Source organism: Schistocerca cancellata, chromosome 3, assembly GCF_023864275.1.
Source record: "Schistocerca cancellata isolate TAMUIC-IGC-003103 chromosome 3, iqSchCanc2.1, whole genome shotgun sequence".
Lineage (NCBI taxonomy): Eukaryota > Metazoa > Arthropoda > Insecta > Orthoptera > Acrididae > Schistocerca > Schistocerca cancellata.
The window spans coordinates 264,716,794-264,737,920 of NC_064628.1; the positions used below are offsets into that span (position 1 = coordinate 264,716,794).

Genomic DNA, 21,127 nt, shown 5'->3' on the forward strand with positions numbered 1-21,127 from the left:
ACTGTTATTTCAGTATGTTAATAAGTATTGAAGCACAGGCATTCGAAGAAGTGCAAATATTGGTCGCTATCCGTACAATCACTTGTCGGGAAACTTTTTTCAATAGTTTAAAGTTTTCGGGTAATAGTTTAGTTTATCTGCGAAGACTTTGATGCTAAATAGTGTAAGGGTCAGTTTAATTTGCCAGGTTGTTTTCAGTAGCTTTCAGAGCATACGGACACATGAAAACTTTGAAGTCTGGCGACTACATTGTAATTCCGTCTGAGGCAGAAAAGGACGTTGAAGAGTAGTTGGACGGACTGGACGGTGACTTGACAAGACGTCATAAGCTGAGCATCTACAGAAGTAAAACAAGAGTAATGGAATGCAGTCGAACTAAATCATATGATGCTGAGGGAATTGGAGTAAGAAACGAGACACTAAAAGTGTTAGATGAGTTTTGCCATATGGGCAGCGAAATAACTGGTGGTGGCCCAAGTAGAGAGGATATAAAATGCAGACTTGTTGTAACAATGAAAACATTTCTGATGAAGAGGAATGTATTAACATGCAATGTAAATTTAAGTGTTAGGAAGTCTTTTCCGAAAGTATTTTTCTGGAGTGCAGTTTTGTTCCTAAATGAAAGGTAAACGATAAGCAGTTCAGGCAAGAAAAGGAGAGAACCTTTTGAAATGAGGTGTTATAGAAGAATGGAGAAGATCAGATGGGCACATCACGTGACTATTTGGGATGTAGCGAATTGAATTGGGAAGAAAAGAAACTTATGACAGAACTAGACTAAAAAAAGGGGGATCGGTGGACACATTCTCATGCATCAAAGAATCATCAGTTTGGTACTGCAGGTAAGTTTCGGGCTGGGGAGGGGGGAATTGGAGGGCGTGGCCAAGAGATGAATGCAGTAAGCAGTTTCAAACCGGTGTAGGCTGCAATAATTATTGCTAGATGAGGCTTGCACAGGATAGACTAGCGTAGAGAGGTGCATCAAATCAGTCATCGTAGTGAAGGCCAATAAACAACAGGCGCAGATGCGGAAACATAGGCTGGTTGTAATTCTTTAACCTACATTGCCTGTCAAGTAGCAGGCTGTCAGCGCGCTGTTACAGTTCAGTATCAGAAAAAAATCGTTCCCACGTACGTGAAGCTGCGAGCAGGCCTGTATGTAGGATCTGTAGCCTGGACGTGTTGGTTGAACCTGTGTTGAGGGCCCTACAATAGGAAACTTTGTCACGTCTGCCTCGGAAAAACATCGTTTTGAGCAATTTTCGAATTACTTTCCCATAATACAGCACTGAAGTTTAAATATTTAATTCTATAGAATGGTAACACAGTTTATAGTCTAATGAATTGATGAAATAAAAAATGAGAAGATTTGAATCATTCAACACGATTTATTAACGTTAAAAAAGAACAAACAGCTGAGGTTCATGTTGATGCAAAACTCAGTATTTCAGTTTTAAAACGACATTTTGTAACTGTAAGTAAACGTTTTTCTTCTTCAACAAATGCATGACAATGAGGCGAATGTATCATGGAAGCGAATTTTACTTATATTTAATTCAAATAGAATGCTTTTAGGACTAACAAGCCTTAAAATGATAGTTTTAAAATGTCTTATTTGCTAATCGGTTCGCACATGTACTTCTTAGTGACCTTACAACAGTTGTCTTGAAATATCGCTTTAATACCGATCAAAGCCAATACGTTTAATTAAACTGTCTCTCAACAAGGGGGCTTTCATCATCTTCAGTTTTGAAAATGGCCATTTTCCACTTCTGCTTATGGCCATGAGTGACTTGTCCGTTCTTAGACAGACCTCGATATTAGGAAAACGTTCTGTGCATTGTAGTTAGGACCTAATGACATATGGAATAAATCGGCTTTCCGCGAAATCGAATTCATTTCAAAATGTCAAAAGTTCGTTAACCTTCACCTTAAAAGAGTTAGTGGACCAGTAAAGTGAAGTGCCACGCTTCCAATCTAATGCCACTGCGGATTTTAAGCGAGCGGGTGCCATATTTCAGCTAAATATTGACTTCATACTCACCTGTAGTGCACTGAAGATGGTTCAAATGGCTCTGAGCACTATGGGACTTAACATCTATGCTCATCTGTCCCCTAGAACTTAGAACTACTTAAACCTAACTAACCTAAGGACATCACACAACACCCAGTCATCACGAGGCAGAGAAAATCCCTGACCCCGCTGGGAATCGAATCCGGGAACCCGGGCGTGGGAAGCGAGAACGCTACCGCACGACCACGAGCTGCGGACTGCACTGAAGAATTCAATCAAACAAATCCATGTAAAATAGCTATGTCTACGTCCTTTAGAAATGCAGGCGGGCCTATACCACTATATTAAAACAGAGACTTCTTTAATTTGAAATTTTTGGTGCGGCCCTTCGGGGCCTATACTGTGTTTATCATAAGAATAAACCAGATGTAAACATTACACCATTTATTTTTCGCGTTTACTGGAGTCTCATTGGATTCCGTTTCACGTGGTGCGCAAGACAAGCTGTGTCCAGTACAGTGAAGTACAAAATAAAGATACGTTTTCTGCCGTGCAATAGGCTCACATCGACTGAGCGATAATACGGGATAACAGCTCTACCGGTGCTTTACCCAACTGAGAAAGTACTGGCCAGCCAGCCTGTGCAACTGGCACACAGTGTTGTGAGCAGTTGCTGTTAAGACGGAAAAAGAAACGAGCAGATAAACCATATAGCTTCGAAAGTAATTTAATTTTTAGAGAGGATCAAATAACATTCGGCAAAGCTCCTGCAAACCCCACACTTCTTCGGGGTCGAGACGGAAAGTACGAGATCTGTTTAGAAAATTACGGAACATTCTCAGTTTCGCCCCAATGGTATGTTGGAACGATATGCGGTTGGCATCCCTGCACAAGCCTCTGTTTAATGTGTAACTGATGGAAGTTTCATTGCTGTATGTCTGTTAGTTATTGCGCAGGGGTGTATTGAGTAAAACGTTGTGTCACACAGTTTCCGAATTTCGAGATGGCAGCCGCGCGGGATTAGCCGGGCGGTCTGAGGCGCTGTAGTCATGGACTGTGCGGCTGGTCCCGGCGGAGGTTCGAGTCCTCCCTCGGGCATGGGTGTGTGTGTTCGTCCTTAGGATAATTTAGGTTAAGTAGTGTGTAAGCTTAGGGACTAATGACCTTAGCAGTTACGTCCCATAAAATTTCACACACATTTGAACATTTTTTTTTTTTTTCGAGATGACAGAATAAGAGGAGCAACGTGTCTGCATTAAATTTTGCGTGAAACTCAGAAAAACCTTTAAAGAGATACACCAAATGATGCAGAAAGCCTATGGTGATGAGTGCTTCAGCCGTACTGGGTGTTACGAATGGTTCACACGGTTTAAAAATGGTCGGACAGAAGTTAAAGATGACCTAATTCAGGACACCCTCCGACATCTACCGACGACGCTCATGTCGTGAACGTCAACGAAATTGTGCGTGCCAATCGAAGACTGACTGTGGCTCTGAGTACTATGGGACTTAACTGCTGAGGTCATCAGTCGAAGACTGACTGTCCGAGAGATTCCAGAAGAATCATGTCCAGTTGAATCATGTAATGAAATCCTGACACAGCATCTTGGAATATACCGTGTTGCTTCCAAGTTCGCCCCACCACTCTTGAGTCAAGACCAGAAAGACCTTCGCCTCGCAATCTGTGAAGAGCTTTTGGGTCGCGCAAATGAGAACGAGATGTTCCTTAAGAGAATTATAACTGGTGATGATGCATGGGTCAACAGTATGATGCTGAGACCAAGGTTCAGTCTCCACAATGGGTCGGGAAAGGTTCTCCAAGAAAAAAAAAATCGTCATGTCAAATGTCAGAGCCATACTCATAGTTTTCTTCGACTTTGAAGGATTAGTTCATCATGAATTCGTGCCACAGGGACAAACTTTTAATCGATGGTACTATCGTTGGGACGCCTGCGAGAAAATGTGAGAAGGAAACGGCCTGCAATGTGGCGATATAATTCGTGGCTCTTGCATCACGATAACACACCCGCACATTCATCCCTGTTGGTGCGTGACTGTTACACACAAAATGAAATCACTGTGCTGCCTCATCCTCCGTACTCTCCAGACCTGGCCCGCGGGGACATTTTCTTATTTCCAAAGTTGAGAACACCGTTGAAAGGACGAAGATTTGCAACGATAGACGAGATAAAAGAAAATTCGCAGACGGCGCCTCGCGCGATCAAGCAAGAGGCGTACCATGACTGCTTTCTGAAGTGGAAACGGCGTTGGGAGCAATCTATCAATTATAGAGGAGAGTATGTCGGAGGAGACCACGCACAATCAGTAAAAGGTAAGCGTATAAAAATTTTGTGGGCAACTTTTTGAATATTCTTCGTGTAACAGGCTCTCGTTCTTAGCTAACGCAGTACTGTAATTAAAAATAAGAGCGATGAAAATTCCTAACTCAGGATGATTTTTCTATGCATGGTAAGTGTAACTTAAAAAAGAGTATTGCAGGTATTTCACGGTTAGCTAAATACTGAAGCCACTGAAGGTATTAACTTACAGTCAGTCGTTTGGTAATCTCTGGATTCCTTCCATATCAGAATCCGAAAAATACATTTCATTGCCGGAGCTGTCATCTGCTACGATGGCAACAAATCAATCAACAACAGAAGCGACAAAGCCAGCAGTGCGTCACATTTTCTCCTTTTATGACGTGCTATTCGGCATCCCTATAGCGTTCGGCAATGACATGTGTCAAAGCTTTGTGCATTAGTTCACGTACGTCCGGAAGCTTAAATGTCCACTTATTTCTTGCGACAAAGCGCTTAACACGGCTCCATATCAGTTCTGTTGGGTTCATACTGGAGCGGTACGCTGGCAGTTGTAAAATTGCAATATTTGCATGGTATGCTCGAAGCTGCGAAAATTATTGTTTTCCATGTTTCTACGACGCTTGTCAATCTGGCTGGTGTGCGACCACGTCTGTGGACATAGTCCAAGTAAGGAGTATTTGATTCTGCATTTCTGTCTTAAAATTTTAAAATGTTATGATTTCTTAATTTAAACAATCTTTATTAAAGATCTTTTGCAATGAAAACTGGAATTTTGCGTGCAATAGGTGTGTAATTATAAACAAGAAGTCGCGCAGTTTTCATAAATTTTAATTAAAAGATGTAGGTGTTTCATATTGGATCATCGATCGGTGTACTACACCATTATCACTGGTTTATAGGGCTACCGATTCAGCTGTGCATCACGTTTTCAAAAACGCTTTGAATGAAATAAATACACGCCCTTCAAAGCCGGTTTTTTTCTGTAAACTATGTGAAAAACATCAAGAACTACCTTTTTCTCGCCACTTTTTGACGGCGTTCGACGCGCGCGTTTCAGTACCGAGCAGGAAGCAGCGTCAGCCATTTTCACAGTACTCGACAAGCTTGCAATAAAAGGTACACAGATAAAGTATGATTAACTGTTAACTGTGCTGGTGTTTTCAGATTGAGCTAATTTATGATGGCGTCTTATATACTCTAAATAAAAAGAAATTATAAAAAATGTATAATGCAACCAATGTTGTTTGTAAACCATAATATAATGAGCAAATACATTATAAACCCAGGTGAGTAAAGATTATTAACAATTTTCTCATTCTAAATGGGTAAACAAACTACAAAAAAAAATAACGCCCTTTTCACATCTGTTTTCGGTTTTTATTTCTGACTGTGGACAAATACTACAAACTTTCTTTATAAACCATGATATTATGAACAAAAATAATACTGTAACATGTGAGAGAGAGTTTTCGCATACACGATGGGTATGTTGCCCACAAATGAACGTGCCTCACTTTTCACACTGATTTTTATTTATTTATTTGTTTATTTATTTTTGTCTGCCTTGGACATGCTTGACATCTGGATTTTCTTGGTGGTTCTTAACTGATGTCGCGTTGAAGGGTATGTGTCCCTAATATCGACATCTACATCTACATCTACATGGATACTCTGCAAATCACATTTAAGTGCCTGGCAGAGGGTTCACCGAACCACCTTCACAATTCTCTATTATTCCAATCCCGAATAGCGCTCGGAAAAAAGGAACACCTATATCTTTACGTACGAGCTCTGATTTCCCTTATTTTATCGTTTCTCCCTATGTAGGTCAGCGTGAACAAAATATTTTCGCATTCGGAGGAGAAATTTGGTGATTGGAATTTCGTGAGAAGATTCCGTCGCAACGAAAAACGCCCTTCTTTTAATGATGTCCGGACCAAATCCTTTATCATTTCTGTGACCCTCTCTCCCATATTTCGCGATAATACAAAACGTGCTGCCTTTCTTTGAACTTTTTCGATGTACTCCGTCAGTCCTATCTGGTAAGGATCCCACACCGCGCAGCAGTATTCTAGAAGAGGACGGACAAGCGTAGTGTATGCAGTCTCCTTAGTAGATCTGTTACATTTTCTGAGTGTCGTGCCAATAAAACACAGTCTTTGGTTAGCCTCCCCCACAACATTTTCTATGTGTTCCTTCCAATTTAAGTTGTTCTTAATTGTAATACCTAGGTATTTAGCTGAATTTGCGGCTTTTAGATTGCCGGCCGGGGTGGCTGAGCAGTTCAAGGCGCTACAGTCTGGAACCGCGCGACCGCTACGGTCGCAGGTTCGAATCCTGCCTCGGGCATGGATGTGAGTGATGTCCTTAGTTTAGTTAGGTTTAAGTAGTTCTAAGTTCTAGGGGACTGATGACCTCAGTAGTTAAGTCCCATAGTGCTCAGAGCCGTTTGAACCATTTTTGAACCGGCTTGTAGATTAAACTGATTTATCGAATAACCGAAGTTTAGCGAGTTCCTTTTAGCACTCATGTGGATGACCTCACACTTTTCGTTATTTAGGGTCAATTGCTACTATTCGCACCATTCAGATATATTTTCTAAATCGTTTTGCAGTTTGTTCTGATCTTCTGATGACTTTATTAGTCGATAAACGACAGCGTCATCTGCAAACAACCGAAGACGGCTGCTCAGATTGTCTCCCAAATCGTTTATATAGATAAGGAACAGCAATGAGCCTATAACACAACCTTGGGGAACGCCAGTAATCACTTCTGTTTTACTCCATGACTTCCCGTCAATTACTACGAACTGTGACCTCTCTGACAGGAAATCACAAATCCAGTCACATAACTGAGACGATATTCCATAAGCACGTAATTTCACTACGAGCCGCTTGTGTGGTACAGTGTCGAAAGCCTTTCTGTTGCTTATGGTAGCTTGCAGATGTCGAGGGACGTGCTTCAAATCCCTGCGTTGCATATGTGGACGAATTAGAGATTTCCCAAGTTGCATAAGTGCTTCTCTACAGTTTGTTTCCTCGGAATTTTCAAAAGACGGTCAGACCATTTTCTGTGAGTTTTTCACATAATTCCACAGACAAATCAATTATCAACCACTGATTTGAGCCTTGGGTGGGAATAATAACTTTCAGTACATGGTAGGTGCGAACAGACAGTGCACCATTTCGTTGTTCCTTACATGTGCATACAAAAGCATTACACAAAAATGGTTCAAATGGCTCTGAGCACTATGGGACTCAACTGCTGAGGTCATTAGTCCCCTAAAACTTAGAACTAGTTAAACCTAACTAACCTAAGGACATCACAAACATCCATGCCCGAGGCAGGATTCGAACCTGCGACCGTAGCGGTCTTGTGGTTCCAGACTGCAGCGCCTTTAACCGCACGGCCACTTCGGCCGGCATTACACAAAAAATGAATACGAGAATCATATATGCATATTATTTTTATGCCATAGTTACCAGGCATTTTAGGCACGTACATTCTAAAACTACATTGAAATGGGACCAAAATTTCGTCAATAGTAACGTTTCCACCTGCTCCATAGTAAGACGTGCAGTTAGAAAGAAGCAGATACCATATTTCAATCACAGCTTCCAGTTTATCGTAAAATTTTCCTTCTGCTCTAGTGGAGTGATCATCAAGTCGAAGACAAGATACAATGAACAAAAATTCTGTCACACCCATGGTTACGCGGCACATGTGCCTGCCAGTACCCTCCGATGCAACAACATCCTCACCTCCTGGTTTCATACATCCTAATGATCATAATAACCCAACAAAAGCTTTTAGTTCAGCCAAATCTAAGTCTTTTGTGTATGGTGGTCGTGGTTCTTCGAACTTCGCTCTACTTGCTGTCTTTGCCATTTGTATGTAACAAAATAACATTTAGCATGGGCTCAGAAACACATTTCCAGGCTCAATATTCCTTGCAATACCTTTCACTCGTGTTAAGTGGACAATTATATTTTCAGCTCGAGTTCGCGTACGTCGTTTACAAGTTTTAGACCATCTCCAATTAGGATTTTTACCACTGTAATAGCTTGTTGCGGTGTGGTTTTCATCTTCATTGCCTTCAATAAATCCATCTGAGGACGCCTCCTACTCTGAATCATGCTCACTGGCGATAAATTTATTTTCTCCAGCGCCACTTTCATCGTTTGAATCTAAAAAGTGTGGGTCATTGCCAACTGCCTACATTTCAGCTTCTGTTAGGGACCTGAGTTGGTTTCCGCGAAGTCATTGTGATGAAAAAGTAAACATGACCTTTAATTAGACTATACAACGTGATTAATAACGAATCAAGAGTTTTATATACGCCGATTTGGGAACTAAAGTTAACTTTTCAAAAGATTAACTTACCTAGTAACAGAAAAAATTTTTACACACACATACTGGTGGGGTCGAAACGACTAAAAGTGGCGTTATTGAGCATCAACAATGCCCATCGCTTTCCGCAACGGTTAATAGGCAATGTATACCAAGATTACGAAAGACCTTAACGAGATCTGGAGCTTAACTCCAGAAATATTACAAGACAAAAGTGTCGTGGGGTTTTACAGAACTCTCTAGCACATTTAAGGGTTAAGAAAACAGTTGATGGCTGTCAGTACATTAAAATATCTTAAAGTTTCGTGTACCGTAATATAGTAAGCTGTCTAATAAATAAGTAGGGCCTACTTCCAAGAGCGTAACAACACCAGCGTACGTGTGATACAGCTGCTGGCGAATTATCGCGTTTGTGCTTGTTTACATCAGATTTAAGAAAGTATAAATATGAATAGATATGACGCACGCAATAGCGGCCGTGACAGCTGGAGAGAACGGGCAGGTAGAGCGGCCCCGGCGTGGTTGGGTCGTGCGGCAGAAGAGCCAGCCGTCAGCTGGGCGCGCCCCTTCTCCGTCTTCTGCGAATGCCACGCCATGCCTCGGCAGTGACTCACCACTCAGCGCCAGGCCGCCAGCCGGCTGGCCTTTTGGGGCTTCGCTTTTACAATCCTGCCTGCCGTCTGCCAACACACGGCACGCCGCCCGTGCTCGTGCTCTCTCCCCACAAGGCCAGTTGAACTACATGTACACGCTGTTTGCACTCCTCCATCAATCACGACTTCCAGTGTTTGCTGTTGTCACAATAACAACACTTGACTGATTCGTTGGTGTAATTAAGTATTACACAACTGAAAGTTGTGGCGTTTATTAATGCCATACGGGCTTCACTTTTAACTTTCAGACAAATCATGAGTTACCTGAAACCAGGTACCCCCCCCCACCCCTTCCACACACACACACAAAAAGAAATATCAAATGTGTTCATATTTTTACACATATAAATTTCCAAATTTCTCAGATGTTGTTGTGGTCTTCAGTCCGAAGACTGGTTCGATGCAACTCTCCATGCAACTCTATCCCGTAAAAGCCTCTTCATCTCCAAATAACCACTACAACCTACATGCTTCCCATTCTGTTTAGTGTATTCACCTCTCGGTCTCCCCCTACAATTTCTATGCCCCATACTTCCCTCCAATACTAAATCGATGTTCTCTTGATGTCTCAGAATGTATCCTATGAATTTATCACTTCGTTTATTCAAGTTGTGCCATAAATTTCTTGTCTCCCCAATTCTGTTCAGTACCACCTCATTAGTTAAGTGATCTCCCTTTTTAATCTTCAGCATTCTTCTGCAGTGCCACATTTCAAAAGCATCAGTTCTCTTAAACTGTTTATCGTCCATGTTCACTTCCATATATGGCTGCTCACAGACAAACACTTTCAGAAGATTGGAATAGGGCTAATGGCAAGTTAAGTTTTGGGATTATGGCAGGTGGGATTGTAACTAAATGTGACACACCTCTCAAGCCGGCCGCGGTGGCCGAGCGATTCTAGGCGTTTCAGTCCGGAACCGCGCGACTGCTACGGTCGCAGGTTCGAGTCCTGCCTCGATGTGTGCAGTGTCCTTAGGTTAGTTAGGTTTAAGTAGTTCTACGTTCTAGGGGACTGATGACCTCAGATGTTAAGTCCCATAGTGCTCAGAGCCGTTTGAACACCTCACACCTCTCATTTCCCTCCCCTCGCCTTCGCACCCCTCCCCCCCCCCCCCTCAAAGATAAGACCCGAATCATGCATGGACCTCCTTGAAACTGAGAAATGGATATATGTATGCATGTACGTTCCACATCTCCTCCCAAACCAATGGACCAATTTCAACTACACTTCGTACACATGTCACTCACTGTCTGCAAAGAATCGCTGTGGATGTAAGAATTACCTACCTATCAAAGGGGTGGGGTGGGAGCGGAAAAACTTTGTAGCCCACGACGCGACAATATCCACATTTAAGTCATCCAGTATTTGAGAATGAGAGAATTTAGTGACTAAGAACAGTCTTAAAACATAATTTCAAACCTGTACGAAACTTTTTCTCCCTCACAACTCCTACAAAATGATGAAAGGAGAAAAGTTTATAGCTTACTACGTTTTCGCTATTCACTCAATCAAACTGCCGCGTGAAGCATGACATGTTAATTAATTATTTCTCTACTATTAACTTTATTCCCGACATATTTTGCAGATTGTATTTATGTATACCTCTTAGTGCTCCAGCAAAACTGTATCAATGTACTATACATGGTTCAGGATATGTCGTCATAAACACTGTGCGAAAAACTGTAGCAAATTACCAAACGTCTAAATTCATTACCTCGTTGCTACCAACTGTATCCGCAACACTTTTCGCAGGCAGTATCCACATACGCCACTGAATGTACCTATAAAATATACAGTATCGCTGTGTGACGCATAGTTCAGGAGCTATGACGTCGAGTACTGAAACGAGTGAAAAACTGCATGACGTTTCAATTTATTACTTCTTTACTACTATTTCTATTCACAATACATTTCGCAGACAGTAGGCACATGTACCACTGGATGTATCTGCAAAATTATATCAGTGCACAGCACAAAGTTCGGGAGATATCACGTCATATACATTGAGCTGCGTGAAAGTGAAACTGCAGAGGAAATTCGCTAGAAGCACAGAAGAGATATGTGTACAAATACATATGAAATATGTTAAACATATGTGAAATATATTTGACATGTCCTTAACACAGGCAAAACCGTGGATAGAAAGCTCATTCCAAAACCCTACGACGATTTGCCGGCCGGAGTGGCCGAGCAGTTCTGGGCGCTACAGTCTGGAACCGAGCGACCGCTACGGTCGCAGGTTCGAATCCTGCCTCGGGCATGGATGTGTGTGATGTCCTTAGGTTAGTTAAGGTTTAAGTAGTTCTAAGTTCTAGGCACTGATGACCTCGGGAGTTAAGTCCCATAGTGCTCAGAGCCATTTGAACCATTTGAACCTAGGACGATTTCAGCCAAATTAGGCACACACGTTAGTCACTGTATGAAAGAAATACTGTGGGGATAAGAACCACCAGCCTCCTACTGGGGTGGCGCGCGTGATGACATGGAGAGAGGAGGAAGAAGGAGGAGACTGACAGATAGCGATGGGAAGGAGGAAATCGGCACATATAAGGGGGAAGAAGATGAACAGAAAGGGGGGAACTGGACAGACAGAGGGTAGAGGAGGAGACAGACAGAGAATGGGAAGAGGAGGAGATGAACAGATGGGAGGAAGAAGAGATAGGCAGGGAGAGGAGGGAGGAGGGGATGAACAGAGAGAGGGGAAGAGGAAAAGGACAAAGAAAGGAAAGAGGAGGAATGGACAGAGAGGGGACAGGACGACAGAGAAAGGAAATAGAAGGTGAGGAACTGGGAGAGTGAGAAGGAGGAGATGGACAGAGAGAGGGGGGAGAGGGAATGGAATTAGAGGAGGAGGGGGAAGTGGACAGAGGGAGAAGGAGCAGATGGACAGAGGAGGGAGGTGCAGATGCATAGAAAAAGGGGGAGGAGGAGAGAGACAGAGACAAGCAGGAGGAAATGGACAGAGAGTGGGGGGAAGGTTGGGGCAGGTGGTCAGGGAGAGGACTGGGGGAGATGGGCAGAGAGGGGTTGAAGGAGGAGATAGACAGAAAGAGGTGGAAAGAAGAGATGGACTAATAGAAAATTGAAATAAAAGCATGTCCAGGCAACACCAGGTACTCAGCTAGTTGTAAATAATAATACAACTGTAGTGTCATGAAGGAATTAAGATCCCGGACTGTTGATAGGGGTTCGAAAAAGTAGTTAAAAGGTGTATGTGTAAATAAGCAAGGAAATGTTAGTTGCACATTGTACTATGATATCATGCACCCAACAATTTATTGCAAGTTACACTAATCAAACTCAAAAATACATCCACATTAATGGTTCGAAATAGTTCAAATGGCTCTGAGCACTATGGGACTTAACATCTGAGGTCATCAGTCTCCTAGGCTTAGAACTACTTAAAACTAACTAGCGTAAGGACGTCACACACATTCATGCCCGAGGCAGGATTCGAACCTGCGACCGTAGTAGCAGCGCGGTTCCGGACTGAAGCGCCTAGAACCGCTCGACCACAGCGGCCGGCCACATTAATGCTACGCAAACTACTGTACAGTGCGCGGCGAGGAGTACTTCGCCGCTTTATTTGTGATTTTGTGTGCTATTCCAATGAGTACTGAGAAAGGAAAAAAATGTCGTCATGACTTTGAACGCATCTTAATCTCTCATGTCTTTTTCTCATTGTGCCTTCGCAAGATATCGATTGTGGTAGCAGAAATGTCAAGCAATGTTCATCGAATACCAATTCTCTAAATTTTTGCAGTAAGGGCACAAAGACAACGTCCCAAATGGTCGACAGTACTGCAGAATTGGTTACACTAACGTCTTGTATGCCATTTGCTTTACAGATGCAGTGTTTTGTGTATTAGGACCAGTTTATATCGTTTCTTAGCGTCTCCCTATATCTGCTCCAACGTCTACATCTACATCATTGCTGTACATTTCACATCCAAGTGCTTGTCATAGGATGCACAGAACCACTTTCACACTATACTGTTTTTCGACCGGTCCACTCTTGAATAGCGTGGGAAAAATGAACACCTTAATCTTTCTGTGAGAGCTTTGATCTATTATTTTATTACGGTGCTCATTGTTCCCTATATAGGTTGGTGTCAACTAAATATTTTCGCATTCGGAGGAAAATGTTAGTGGTCGAAATTTTGTGGAAAAATCTCGCCGCAACGAAAAACGCCTTTGTTTTAATGATTGCCACCCCAGCTCGTGTATAATGTTGGTGACGCACTCCCCTCTGTTTCGCGACAAAACGAAAGTGGATGGCCTTCTTTGAAGCTTTTCGACGTCCTCCATCAGTCTCATCTCGCAGCAGAGGACGGACAAGCGTATTGTAAGCAGTCTCTTAAGTGGATTTGTTACATCTTCTAAGTGTTCTGCCAATAAAACGCTGGGTTTCCTTGCCCTCAACATTTTCTATGTGATGATTCCCGTTTAAGTTGTTTAATTGTAATACCTAGATTTTTAGCTGTAACGACAATCTTTAAATCTGTATTAGTTATGGTGTAACCGAAATCTAACGGATTCTTCTTAATATTCATGTCGAAGATCCCACACTTTTATCGTTCCGTCATTGCTATTTTTCGCACCACTCACATTTTTTGTCTAAGTCATTCTGTAATTCATTGTGCTTGTTTTGGAAGGACTCCAGAATACTACCGCAGGAGATAAAAAAAAAGCTTGTAACGATCGGAGCAGATGAAATAGGAAAAGTTCTTTGAGGCGTCGCTCGTAATCCACATGTTAGATTCGGAGAAATGGCTATTGCTCCGCAATAAGTCAGCCCAGCGTTACTCACCTTTTGTGCACAAACAGCTTCCGTCCTCATCATGTATCACTTCAGCTGCACATTAACCAGCGGGATTGCAGAAGACGGATTGGTATCTTTGAACTTTTTCGATATCCTTCGTCAATCCTATCTGATAAGGATTCCATATTGCACAGCAATACAATGCAGAGGATGGACAAGCGTAGTGTAGGGAATCTTTTTAGTAGATTGTCTACGGACATGTGTAGTGAAAGCAGTCTCTTTAGTAGAGTTGTAGCATCTTCTAAGTGTTTTTCTTTTCATAATTATGATACCTAGGTATTTAGTTGAATCTACAACCTTGGCCAGCTGAGAGCAACAGTGCATGATTGATAAACAATTCAAAAAGTTTTGAGAACAGTTCTTGCTGTTCTATCAATAAAATGCTGGCTCAAATGGCTCTGAGCACTATTGGACTCAACTTCTGAGGTCATCAGTCCCCTATAACTTAGAACTACTTAAACCAAACTAACCTAGGGACATCACACACATCCATGCCCGAGGCAGGATTCGAACCTGCGACCGTAGCGGTCTCGTGGCTCCAGACTGTAGCGCCTAGAACCACACGGCCACTCCGGCCGGCAATAAAATGCTGTCTTCGGTTCGCCTTGCCTGCGATATTTTCTGTGTGATGGTTCCAATTTAAGTTGTTCAACTGAAGACTGAATGACCGGTTCAATTTTCTTGCGCTTCCATTTTTTTACTGTGTCAACTCTAGCAAGAGGACGAGTTTAGTTAGCCCGGTTGGCAAGGTTGTGTGGTAGTACAGGAGAAAACGTTCAAATGTGTTTGAATTTCTAAGGGACCAAACTGCTGAGGTTATCGGTCCCTAGACTTACACACTACTTAAACTAACTTAACTCTAAGGACAACACTCACACCCATGCCCGAGGGAGGACTCGAACCTCCTGCGAGAAGAGCCGCGCAGTCAGCGACGCGGGCACTCCGTGCGGCCGTAGGAGAGTCAAAGTCAGTTTTGTGTTACGTTTGTAATAACATACAATATTTTCGAGAATAAACAATGTCATACATTTTTAACAGGCCTTGATGAAAGGAAGTGGATTACCGAATAAAAATTACAAGTTGCTATTTACGAGCAAGAAAGACGTACCGCTGTTCACATCCACGTGACGAACAAAGTTACAAGAAAGGCAATCGTCTTAGTTAATGTGTCACTGGTAAATGAACAAAACTTACACGATATATTGTTCTGGGCAAAAAGATAGTAGGGGTTGTCGAGATAAACCCCTAGTGCACCATTCTTATTTCAAATCTCTTTTCTAAAATAGATATTGCCTTTGAGTCGGATATAAATATTTCTTCATTACTTCAACTTAGTAAGGATTCCACTAACTGTAGCAGTGTTTAAGCAATGAACTGAATACTACTCCTCTAGATAAATCTCTAGTGCACCATTGTTATTTCACAAGCTCCTTTCTAAAATAGGTATTGCCTTTACGTCGCATATAAATATTTCTTCATTACTTCAATTTAGTAATGATCCCAGTAACTCAAGTAGTGTTTCAGCAATGAACTGAATGCTACTCCTACGTTTTTGCTAGGAAGCTTTCACTTCACGTGATTTCAAATGGATGCCGTGAATTAAGTAACCTCAAGAACAGAATCACAGTTGCTATGGTGAATTATTGGAGAGGAATTCCACCTTATGAAAGACACCTTTGTAGCTTTGTTTTCACTCAAACATGTTTCGACACTTTTTGTGCTATCTGCAGTGGGTTTATTTGTGTATTTTTATTCTGCAAAATTGTAAAGAACTGTAAAGAAACTTATCTCTTGCGTGTTACATCGACACAAACAAAGTAAAAACACCATAACGTCAAAAACTGTAAGTAACACGATACGTAGTGAGTCTCGGTCGGAAATGCATAATAACAGAAAAGTGAAATAACGTTGTGCTGTTTGCAGATGAAAGACTGTAGATTGCGTAGTAGACCTAGAGCTAAAGGCAGAAACATCCAATAGTTTCATGTGAGGTAACTAAACAAATGCATGCATCCAATTTATTTCCAAATGTATTACAAAACTATAACCTTTAGACAAATCACAAATAAACAACATACACTACAATGATAAATATACCAACTCTGTACTATATGCTGACCAGCGTAAAATTCTGACAGTAAATGCTCATTTTCCAAATATAAATATTTTTACGAAAAGTTTCTTTAAAGGTAACATATAATAACAATTTTGCAGAAGAAAAATAAACAAATAAACACACTGAATATAGCACACAAAGTGCTGAAACAAGTCTGGGTGAAAACAAAACCACAAATGTGTCTTGCATAAGGCGGAATTCCTCTCCAGTTTTCTTAGCAAGTACGGAAATAAGAAGAACTGCAGCATTAAAACATGCTTATGGTAAATTAAGCCCATGTCAAGAAGTCGTTGACTAAAGATGGAGCAAAATCAAAATGTTATCTTGTCATTGACCACACTGCTCTTTTGAAATACACGTTTCTCTGCCCCAATATCAACACCGTCCTGTTAATATTACCTCCTATTGGAAATGACACGCTGGCAAGTTTTCTGTGAGATTTTTTTACTTTTTATATAAAATAATTTGAAATATGTGCATAAAGTAAAAAGATTTTGTTACGTGTACGGTGCATTCCACGTTTAGTGTGTGAAATAGTTATGGTAATGAATAGCTTAGGGACTACCTCTGTGGAAATATACGATTAGCTCTGTGGAGCAGAAACAGGTTGTACCCTATTAAGAGACAAGCAGCTCGTTCTTTTCCCTAGGAGGACAACGAGTTATTTTCTCTGATGACGTAACCCTATTGCATAGTCAACGGCCTTTTAACTCAGATAACATGGCTTGAAGCTATACATAGAATACTTATCTCCGATACCGAGACACTGACCTACTAGTCGAAAATAGCACGTTTCTCACTAGCCACTTTTCATATACACACAGACCTCATACAAAATTCCCAGAGCTGACTTATCGTAGTTTCCTGCAACCAGCCAAGTTCGAGCGACGATGATTCGTGTGTCTTCAACATCGTTACGCTGAATCAATACAGTCTCTAACGCGTCTAACGTTTTTTTTTCTGGAAGCCGATGATTTAAAGCTTCTAAATACTTTTAAACAATCCATGATTCGGCACAGTAGGTGTACGTCACTTCTGTAGTCAAACATTGTCGCTGTCAGTCGTCGGTCAAACAACAGACCAGACAAATTTGACCACGCGCTTCGCCTGTCAATATATTGTCTAAGGTGCAACTACTGTCACTAATTGTGAAACAACTGATGGATAACAATGATTCCAAGTAACTTTAATAAAATAAAACTGTACCGTCCGTCTCCTAAATCGATTTTTGATACTGCTTGCTCTTTTTTTTAATTGCCATTAATTTATTACTTACTGAGGTGTTGTTAGTGATATTTTCCTTTTTGTGAATGAGGCATTTAAGATGGTCCTAAAATATGTCAGTTATTGAGGATACGTTACAAGGTGAGAGGCTAAATTGAATTGTGTGGAGTTTGGGTTGTTTGGGGGAAGAGACCAGACAGCGAGGTCATCAGTCTCATCGGATTAGGGAAGGATGGGGAAGGAAATCGGCCGTGCCCTTTCAAAGGAACCATCCCGGCATTTGCCTGGAGCGATTTAGGGAAATCACGGAAAACCTAAATCAGGATGGCCGGACGTGGGATTGAATCGTCGTCCTCCCGAATGCGAGTCCAGTGTGTTAACCACTGCGCCACCTCGCTCGGTTTGAATTGTGTGATCAGCTGCACATTGCTCCTCGGGAATTCAATAACCCAAATGAAGTGGCAGACTCTGCAAGAGAGGCGCTCTGCATCGCGGTGTAGTTTGCTCGCCAGGTTTCTGAGGGTGCGTTTCTGGATGAGGTATCGAATATATTGCTTCCCCCTACTTATACCTCCCGAGGAGATCACGAATGTAAAATTAGAGAGATTCGAGCGCGCACGGAGGCTTTCCGGCAGTCGTTCTTCCCGCGAACCATACGCGACTGGAACAGGAAAGGGAGGTAATGACAGTGGCACGTAAAGTGCCCTCCGCCACACACCGTTGGGTGACTTGCGGAGTATAAATGTAGATGTAGATGTAGAAGCAGATGGTGGTGAGTGGAAAAAGCACAGAAGAGTGATCGAACAGACGCGCAAAACTATAGGCCTGCATCTCTGACGTCTATTAGTTGTAGAATTATGGAACATGTTTTATGCTCACGAATTATGACATTTCTGAACCGAAAATCTGTTCTGTTGGAATCAACATGGGTTCCGAAAACAACGATCACGTGGAACCCAGCTCGTTCTGTTCGTTCGTTAGAGCCAGAAGGCGATAAATACCAACTCCCAGGTAGATGCCCCGCCCCTCGGCTTCCGTAAGGCATTCGATACAGTTCCGCACTGCCGCCTACTGAACAAAACACGAGCGTACGAAGTGTCAGTCCAACTGTGTGACTGAATTGAAGAGTTTCTAACAAGCAGAATACAGCATTTCATTCTCATTGGAGTGAAGTCTTCCGACGCAAAAGTGACTTCGGCTTTACCACAAGGGAGTGGTACAGGTCCATTACCTTCACAACATCGGAAGTTCCATTTAGGCTTTTCGCGGATGATGCTCTTGTACACAGAGAAGTCCCTACACTAAAAAATTGTAGCGAAATGCAGGAATACCTGCAAAAGATCGTCGCTTGATGCAGGGAGTGGCAATCGATTCTTAACATAAACAAATGCAATGTAATGCGTATGCATAGACAGAGTGACTCATTCAGAATGAAATTTTCACTCTGCAGCGGATGTGCGCTGATATGAAACTTCTTGGCAGATTAAAACTGTGTGCCGGACCGAGACTCGAACTCGGGACCTTTGCCTTTCGCGGGCAAGTGCTCTACCAACTAAGCTACCCAAGCACGATAGACGCCCCGTTCTCACAGCTGTAATTCCGCCAGTACCTTGTCTCCTACCTTCCAAACTTCACAGAAGCTCTCCTGCACACCTTGCAGAACTAGCATTCCTGGAAGAAAGGATATTGCGGAGACGGCTTTGCCACAGCCTAGGGGATGTTTCCAAAATGAAATTATCACTCTGCAGCGGAGTGTGCGCTGATATGAAACTTCATGGCAGATTTCATTCTGGAAACATCCCCTAGGCTGTGGCTAAGCCATGTCTCCACAATATCCTTTCTTCCAGGGGTGCTAGTTCTGCAAGGTGTGCAGGAGCGCTTCTGTGAAGTTTGGAAGGTAGGAGACGAGGTACTGACGGAATTAAAGCTGTGGGGACGGGTCATGAGTCGTGCTCGGGTAGCTCAGTGGTAGAGCACTTGCCCGCGAAAGGCACAGGTCCCGAGTTTGAGTCCCGGTCCGGCACACAGTTTTAATCTGCCAGGAAGTTTCAGAGTGACTCATTATTGTATGATTACACGATTGCAGAATAACCATTGGAAGCAGTTACTTCCATAAAATAGTGAGGAGTATCCATACGGAGCGATTAAAAGTGGAATGACCACATAAAACTAATCGCCGACACCGGACTGAGATTCATTAGAAGAATCCTCTGGAAATGTAGTTCGTCAACAAAGGAGGTAGCTTACTGAACCCTCCTCGTTCGACCAAAACTTGCACATTGATCGTAAGTATGCCATCTGAACTAAGAACTAAGTAGGATTGATACAGAAAATAAAGAAGATCCACAGGAAAGCATGCGCGTTTCGTTTAAGGTTCATTTAGTAAGCATGTAAGCGTCACGGAGGTGCTCAACCAACCCCAGTGACAGAAGGTGCAAGAGAGGCGTTCTGCATCACGGTGTGGTTTATTGTTAGGAAGTTCCGAGAGCGTACATTTCTAGTAGATGAGTCAACAAACATATTGCTTTCTGCTACGCATATCTCGTGAAAAGACCATGGAGATAAAGTTAGACAGATTCGAGCCCACACGGGGGTTTATCGACTATGATTCTTCCAGCCAACCATTCGCGGCAGGAACAGGAAACGGGGAAGTGAGGGTAGTACACAAAGTACCCACCACCACACACCGCCAAGTGGTTCGCGGAGTATAGATGTAGATGCATAAATATTCTAAAGACTAATGGCTTGTCGATGCAACCACTCTCTTCTGTCATTGGCTTTTCGTTTCAGTCACATCCCATCCTCTTTTCGATGTCTTCCAAATACTTCAGTCTAGGCTGTCATCTTCCTTTCTTTCCCAGCAGTTTTCCTTCATTAATATGAATAATGAAGTTGTTGTATCTGTTGACATGTACAATAAATTTAATTTCTTTTAATAACTTCTCTCTTCGCTGACTCCCCTGAAGACATCGAGGTTGGCTTTTCTTTCTGTCCAGCTCGTTCTTGTCATTTGCGACAATTCCACATTTCAGCAGCTAAAAGTCAGTTCCTTTCCATTTTACATGGAGTACAACTGCTACTTCCATAGAGCATTGTAATCCATATCGCTGATTTTGCAAAAGTGTTTTTGCACTCCATATTCATATTGTTGCGCAAAAACCATTTTCCTAGGTGCACTAATAAATTTTCGAAGCTATTCTCCACACGGACGTTAAAAAAACCAAGTCTGACTCAGATCGCGTGGTGCCGTCATAATCTAGAGCATGTGAAGAGTGCCAATATTGCAAAAGCACGACAACACTCGTTATTCATTGTCACACAGCGAGTGGAGCCATAGTAAGGTGCACAAATCGTGCAGTATAACAGCACCAGAAAATCGTTCTGCATGCTCTACAGTATGGAATAATAACATGCAACATCCGGGCTCCTCTGCACCAAGGCGTTCTAGTTCTGATGAGAAATGCAGATGGAGGGAAAACCGCCCGTATTGAGGCACCACGGCGCGGACAGGACCGCTGACACTTCTGGTTAAACGAGGGCAAATGGCCGTCTAACCTGCTGCAGTGTGATGTCATGTTCGCCCTGTGTTTCGTTATTCCGTCTGCATCACTGATCCCCACGAATCG

General features: G+C 42.4%; 1 long non-coding RNA gene across 1 annotated transcript in view; it reads left to right on the forward strand.

Annotated features, from left to right (window-relative positions):
* Positions 1-4,167: 4,167 nt before the first annotated feature.
* LOC126176694 (uncharacterized) overlaps positions 4,168-21,127 on the forward strand; it is a 154,238-nt gene continuing 137,278 nt past the window's right edge. The window contains exon 1 of the long non-coding RNA XR_007535646.1: positions 4,168-4,346. This is a non-coding gene — a long non-coding RNA (uncharacterized LOC126176694). The remainder of the gene's footprint in view (positions 4,347-21,127) is intronic.